A 6,159-nucleotide genomic window follows, 5' to 3' on the forward strand; every position below is an offset into this window, starting at 1 on the left:
GTTTCTAGAATATAAGTCATCTAAGCTTTAAGTTTTAAGAGCATTAAAAATTGACCAACTACAGTCGAATGCGAGGAGAATAATCGATTATGATTGGTCAATTTCTTAAAGCTTAAATAATGCAGAGAACCCACTTGCGCGTAATATAAGTAAACTGTTAATAAAAAAATATTCCCAGATCTGTTTACGTTACTTACGTGTCGTCGAAAAAAAGCTTCAGACCTTTCATTGTCACTAACGATACTCGCTTCTTCTGCGCTGTGCCAATAAACGCATTTATGTCGCCAACTATCTAACGAACAAAAACCGAAACAATTTCAACGCGCTAATACAAGTGGCGACGAAGGTGACGTCACTCGGTGAGAAGAAAAATTAAGAGCGCCTTGTAACAATTGGCGAAATTAAATTCGACATACCCTCGCGAAACTTTACGTTTGCGAGGCGCGTTCACATTTTAAAACATTTTATTCATTGACGATTTAATAATTCATGACTTTGTGATCCCGTCGATAATAAAAAAAAAAAAGCCTCGAGTTTACATCACGAGTTCGCAAATCAATCGCTTCTTTTCCATTGAAACTTTCTTCGCTCTCCTTCGGCGAACTTTATTCGTAGATATTTCGTCCGACAATATGGAGGGTTATTTGTGTGTAAAACTCTCCGACTCGGGGATAAGTACAGAAAATAGCGTTGCATTCCTGAAAAGTATTTCGTGCCTTTTTACGACTTTGCTTTTACGTAAGCAAGAAGAAAAAAGTATGCAGAGATAAAAACAGACATTCGCTGTTACGCAATACAGCTGAAGGATTGCACCTATATCCTATATTCATCCAATGCACTTAAATATCAAATATTACGTCCGAGGCCATCGCGGCGCACATTCGTAGGATAAAATAAAAGATTATAAAAACAAAGAGTTTAATAACAAGATTAACAATGCGTAATAAACTAATCGAATTTATAATACGTTTGCAGTCGACCGCGGCACGTCTATACGATTTGCGGTCTATACACAATTTATTAAAACCAATTCTCTTTTCTTCTTCACGTTAATAATTTTGTTCGTAATTGTATTATTTTATTCGTAACAAAATTATAATTTATTTATGATCGTTCATATTAATTTTCTGTTTATTCATTTATCAGTTGGTTCACATCCGATAATCAGTGTAAGACCATTGACGCATTCCTTTTTTCTTCTCCACGTTAATTATTTTATTCGTAATAAAATTATAATTTATAATTATTTACATTTTCTGTTTGTTCATTTATCCTTTATCCGATTGAAGTAAAACCATTGACTTCCGTATTATCAATTTACGGTGCATCTGAAGAATGTATTTTATATCGAACTTAATTATATAATATTGTTAGAGAGAACATATTTTTTATATCTACAAAAATGACGTTGAAACTTTTTGTGAATAGAGTTTCTTCATTTCTTTTGATTATCGACGACTCGAAGAAGTTGGGGGTCCAAAATGATCCTCAGCCAGATAATAAGCGCCGTCTTTCAGGAAAAATTAGTGCAAATTAATAAAAATTATAAATAAATTATAATTCTTTATATTCTCTGTATGTGCATTTATTCCTTGCTTTATCCGATTGGAGTAAACCTATTGCCTTCCATATTATCGATTTTTGACATAACCACAAGATATATTCCATATCGAACTTATGCCCAATTTCTTCATCTTTAGATAACTTTAACCAAGAGATATCTCCTGGATAAGGTTATCCGCAACTTATGCTGGAAGTGGAAGAAATTGGGCATTAATTACATGATGTTAGAGAGATAATATTTTTTTACATCTACAAAAGTCGCGTTAAAACTTTCAGTGAACAGATTATCCCTTCGTTTCTTTTCATTGTCGATGACTCGAAGAAGTTGGGGGGTCCAAAATGATCCTCGGTCGGATGATAAGCGCCGTTTCTCGGGGAAAATGAGCGCAAAATTAATGCGTCCCAGCGGTAGAATCGGGAGAGCGCGAGTTTAAAGTCGAGCGACAAAGGGGGTGAGGTGGCGCGTAGTCGCGTACTAACGTACTTGCGGATGCGCGCGACGCTCCGCCGTGTACGGTGTACGGTGTACGGTGTACGGTGTGCGGGCCGCGCTCGCTCACAGTTGCTCACAGTACCGCGGTGACCCTCGAGTCAGGAGGATTCGTCGACGTCGCGCATCGGTACCGACTCCCGATTCCCGACTCCCGTGCCCGGCGAAAAGGGGGATTCGCGGTGGACGAGGAGGTTCGCCGCGCGCCGTCGTGAAACGTGAGAACCTCTCTCGCTCTCCGTGACCAAATTCGTGCGCGTCGCCGTCACCGTCGCCGTCGCCGTCGCCGTCGCCGTCGTCGCGGCGCCTCCTCGGCCGAGAGGCCGAATTCGCGAATTCTGAGCGATCGGCCGGGGGAAAAAGGAGGGATTAAAAGAAAATCACTTCACGTCGCACCTGTGTCGCTCGACGTTCTCTTCCTTCCTCCCGCGCGTCGCGACACGCAGTACACGAAATCTTGACCCCGATGATGTCTGTGTGATATATATACGTGTGAGAGGTGTTTCACGAGGTATTCCTGTCCACTTCGCCGTCCTCCCGTACGCCAGTTCGGAATCCGGAAAGAAAAGGGGCTGTAGACCTGTGGAGGGTGGGAGCGAGACGCCGAAGGTGTCGGAAAGGTAAAACGATGGTGAAAGAGTCACATATGTCACATGTATGCACAAAATTCAAGTGCGCTGCAAATCCAACTGTGTAATAGTTAAATACCTTCGTGTACGGGTGTGATTTAAATTTCAGTGTAAAAATGGCACTGTATTACACGTTTAAGTGTAAATTGAATGTGCATTTTTGTGTATGCAATAATAAAGTGCATTATTTTTACATGCAAAATTAAATCACTACGATGTGAAGGCATTTATTACACATTTGAATTTGCCGTGCATTTTTTGTGCAGTACGGTGTATTATTTTTACACGGAAAAATTAAATTACGATCACACATATGAAGGCACTTATGACACGTACAGATTTGCGATGTACATGGTATCGATTTTTTTTGACAGTGTGAATGACTGATTTTATCTTGATACACGATTTTTATCAGACGTTTCGAAAAATGTCATTTGGTATCAGTGCAACATCCTCTGCGATTTGTGATTTTTGAAATTTGATCATCGAGGCGCTAAAAGTCTAACTCTCGCGTGTTTCATGAGATTAATGTCAACTTTTCACACGTACCTTTCGTGTGTTTAATAAGGAACAGGATCCCTCATCTCAGTTCTAAAGCACGAAGCACTTCCCTTATATATATATATATCGATTCTTTCCTTCAAGCCTAAATTCCTAAGTAGAAAGGCACTTCCGCAAAGTGCTTTTGAAACCCTACTGATAAGTTTTTTTTTTTGGTAGATACATCGAACGAACAGAAACGATTTGCGCTGAAAGTTAATTTGTTTTCGGAGAACATTCGTACATTCTCCCTTTTACGCGAATAAGCTCGAGTTCCTTTGACCGACTGTTCACTCAACATCGAGCTAGTAAACAGGAAGTCGAAGGCGCTCCTTTTACGGAAAAGAGTTCCACACGTCGGTGCATCGCTAGCGATCGCCACTACACTTCCATGTCTGAGGCGTGTTTGTGGTTTCTACTTTTCCTCCATCCGTCGAGCTCACTAATAAAATGTCGCGCGTTCCGCTACTACGCTATTTTCTCCACGACACTTTTATATACCAGTTTATATACCAATAATAAAAATTTCAATATCAAATCCTCTCTTTTACCATTAATTCATGAAATTAATTAACAGTATGATTCTGCACAGTTGGAAAGTTTAAATTTAATATATTTTACATGTCCCAAATGCTCCACTCAAATTTTTGTATAAATTTAACGCAAGATGAATATGCAGAAAGTAGCCCAAATAATATGTAAAAAAATTGAAATATGAAATATGTAACTGGCACAGTTTGTAAGCAAACTGTACAAACATATTTTTTTTTTTAGTAACATTAACATTTATGATATGTTAAGTTAACATGTATTTTACTTGTGTTGAAATTTATGTTTGAAAATTTAATACTTTTATACCATTTTTATGTTATTTAATTACTTATAAATTATATTAATTTGACACTAAGAAATGTTGGATGTCGATTTAATTTAAACAAATTAATCAAATGACATAATCTCATAATGTTAATCAATACTCGGATATGTTAAAAATTCAACATAAAATTTTAACGAGAACTTTAGTAAACCAGTTTTAACATAATTACAAAATACTTTTTACTATATATATATATATATACATATATATATATGTTTGAAATAACATGAATTTTTACTCTCTGTGCATTCTAATTTATATCTCAATTTAATGATCTCCAATTTTTTAAAGCTATGTGTATAATATATATCATTTTTATTGACTACAGTTCATTTAACCGACAATGATATTTAATACGTGCGGTGTCCGATGCGAGCCTCGGTAACCCGAGTTACATCCGTGAGTTAAGGTTATTATTACGCAGTAACTATTACGTATTCGCGCGATGCGCAGCTCAGATTTTGGCGAGGGAAGATTCCATTAACTACGGTTTGGAACCCTAAATCCGAACTCGCTCCGACTCCGCACCAGTAACGTGGTTCCGTCTCAGATTCAACGCGTGACTATTAATTCTCCGAAGCTAATTATTCGAAACGTGTCGTACGAAAACTTAGTTTCCGCAGAATTATATGGAATGTTCAATAAATAATATGATCCAGGTTACATTGAGACTACAAAGAGGTTAATTTCAAAAGCGTAATAAGATAAGATAGAAATAATGAAAATATTGGGGTTGCGCTCAGAAATTCAAATGAATTTTCTCATTTGTTCTCAAACAGTTTTGAGTTTACGAATGGTAATCAATCTATTCTTTGACAAGATTGGCTGGAAAACATTACGCGCTGCCCTTACAAATTCATGCAAAGTCCTTCTTTTCGGACAAGATTCCCGGGCTTTTCATTATTTACGTGCCAGCAAGTAATCAGATTTGCGACAACTTGTTGCTTACCGGAAAGCGCGCGCGGAAAGACGAAGTTTGAAGACACCGAGGCGGAGATTCGCGCTAACAAACCGACGAAAGATACAAGGGAAAAAGGGAGAAAGAGAAAGAGGAGAGAAATCAGCCCCCGCGGCCATTAAATTAATCAACCGCTCGACCCAGGAAAACTAGCGACGGGCCCCAAGTCTGAAACTCTTCGTCATCCGCGATCGTTTGTACACCGCTGTCGCATTTCCCTTGGTCGCCGTCGTTTCTACTTTCCAGGAACAACGACGATGACGACGGAATAGGGTCACCGGGGCTAAAAAACGAACGGCGTATTATAGATCTCGCAATACGACCGAGCGAGAATGAGCGGAGCCCGCAGAGTGTCGGCTCGCAAGAAATATAACTCGCGCCCGGTGTGAGTTACTCCGCCCGCCGCCGACTCCGGTAATGAAACATAATGAATTGTAAAGCAAAAAGGAATTTTCAGTTATCCACCGCTGTAGCTCGCGGGGGTGGCTCGCGGGAACTCGCGCTCCGCGGTTAAATAATGTGTTTCATTGCGGCCCCCAGTTACTCCTGGTTGTAAGAACCAGTCTCTCTCTCTCTCTCCGGCGAAACTACTTCCAGATCTGCGTTCCGTCGTCGAGCTCGGCTCTCAGAGTGAACTATAATTACAGATTTTTACGCAACGTGTTAGTGACGCGAGCCGCGAATTGAGGACGGTCTCCAGAGAGATGTTTCTCGCATGTTTCCACGCGCAAAAATAATAGAGGAACGACCATAACCAGAGAGCTCCATTTCTGCGCGCGATGCATCTTAGAGAATAGAATGAAATTGAATAGGCATATTACACTGATCCACAATTTGATTTTGTTAAATAGATAATGTTAGATAATTTTTATACAGTTTTTATACTAATTTTAAAAATGAGGTTAGCATTTATTCCATGAGTTATAATTTTTGTGGTAACTAATATTTTTTAACCTATATATTTTGTTAACAACAGCTCGTTGCATGAGATCTTTTTTCTAATTAAAAAAAAAAGATTTATTTTTATTTAAACTTAGAGAGAGGTTCAGGCGTACCAATTTAGAGTACATGTGGATTTTATATACACACACACACACATATA

The 6,159-nt window shown here is 38.8% G+C and overlaps 1 protein-coding gene across 2 annotated transcripts in view; it reads left to right on the plus strand.

The window, feature by feature from the left end:
• LOC108748426 overlaps nucleotides 1–6,159 on the plus strand; it is a 177,616-nt gene that overhangs the window by 1,529 nt on the left and 169,928 nt on the right. Inside the window, exon 1 of one of the 2 annotated variants that reach the window (XM_018486599.1) lies at nucleotides 2,151–2,673. The exons of the other annotated variant lie outside the window; for it this stretch is intronic. The gene's annotated coding sequence lies outside the window, so the exon portion shown is untranslated. Of the gene's footprint in view, nucleotides 1–2,150; nucleotides 2,674–6,159 lie in introns of those variants that run through there. 2 annotated transcript variants of the gene reach the window in all.

Source organism: Trachymyrmex septentrionalis, unplaced genomic scaffold, assembly GCF_001594115.1.
Source record: "Trachymyrmex septentrionalis isolate Tsep2-gDNA-1 unplaced genomic scaffold, Tsep1.0 scaffold22, whole genome shotgun sequence".
NCBI classification, from domain to species: domain Eukaryota; kingdom Metazoa; phylum Arthropoda; class Insecta; order Hymenoptera; family Formicidae; genus Trachymyrmex; species Trachymyrmex septentrionalis.